We start from the raw sequence: 794 nt of genomic DNA, 5'->3' as shown, positions 1-794 counted from the left end.
TCGCCAGCCTAAAACAGGACTTAACGTGTCTGATCATATTTTCAAAAAAGAAAACGTTCAACAATAACAGTAAATCATCGTAAATGATTAATCGTTAAATAACGAAAAGCAATCAATAATGACATTAATATATAGAAATATCACCATACACTCCTTAACACAATCAACGCACGAACCGAGCATATTTAATAAACTGAATATATTGCTAAATTTGCAGCTTGAGTTTGCCGCATCCCATGTGGTCTAGTGGTTAGGATTCCTGGCTTTCACCCAGGCGGCCCGGGTTCGATTCCCGGCATGGGAACGCCTTCTTTTTTTTTTCTTTATTCTTTCCTTTTTGAATTAATTTAATCTTATCGTAATTATATCAAAATGGCAGAATATCAATTTTGTAATGTTAATGAGTTTTGTTTTGGCACTGATTTTATGTAATGTACACGTTTTATGCTTTGCTTGTTTCAGTTACTGACCAGTGGCCATACTGGAAAACCACATAGGATTTTAGTCAACCGAAACGACCCGAGTTCTTGTTTTTTTGGGTTTTTTTTCAAGCCTGGCACTTATTCTCTTGGTCTCTTGAACCATTAAGTTACGGGGATGCAAACAAACTAACACCAGTTGTCAAGCATACATGAATACATACATAAACACACACATATACATATATTTTTAATCTTTTCTAAGATAGGCACAAGGCCTGGAATTTTAGGGGACGGGGCAAGTCGATCATATCGACCCCAGTGCGTAACTGGTACTTATTTTATCAACCCTGAAAGGATGAAAGGCAAAATCAA

General features: G+C 36.4%; 1 non-coding gene across 1 annotated transcript; it reads left to right on the top strand.

The window, feature by feature from the left end:
• The first annotated feature begins 232 nt into the window (after positions 1-232).
• On the top strand, positions 233-304 carry Trnae-uuc (transfer RNA glutamic acid (anticodon UUC)). The gene has a single exon. It is a non-coding gene; the product is annotated as a tRNA-Glu (tRNA).
• Positions 305-794: the final 490 nt, after the last annotated feature.

The sequence above is a fragment of the Octopus bimaculoides genome, chromosome 30, assembly GCF_001194135.2.
Source record: "Octopus bimaculoides isolate UCB-OBI-ISO-001 chromosome 30, ASM119413v2, whole genome shotgun sequence".
NCBI classification, from domain to species: domain Eukaryota; kingdom Metazoa; phylum Mollusca; class Cephalopoda; order Octopoda; family Octopodidae; genus Octopus; species Octopus bimaculoides.
This window is presented reverse-complemented; position numbering and strand designations above follow the sequence as displayed.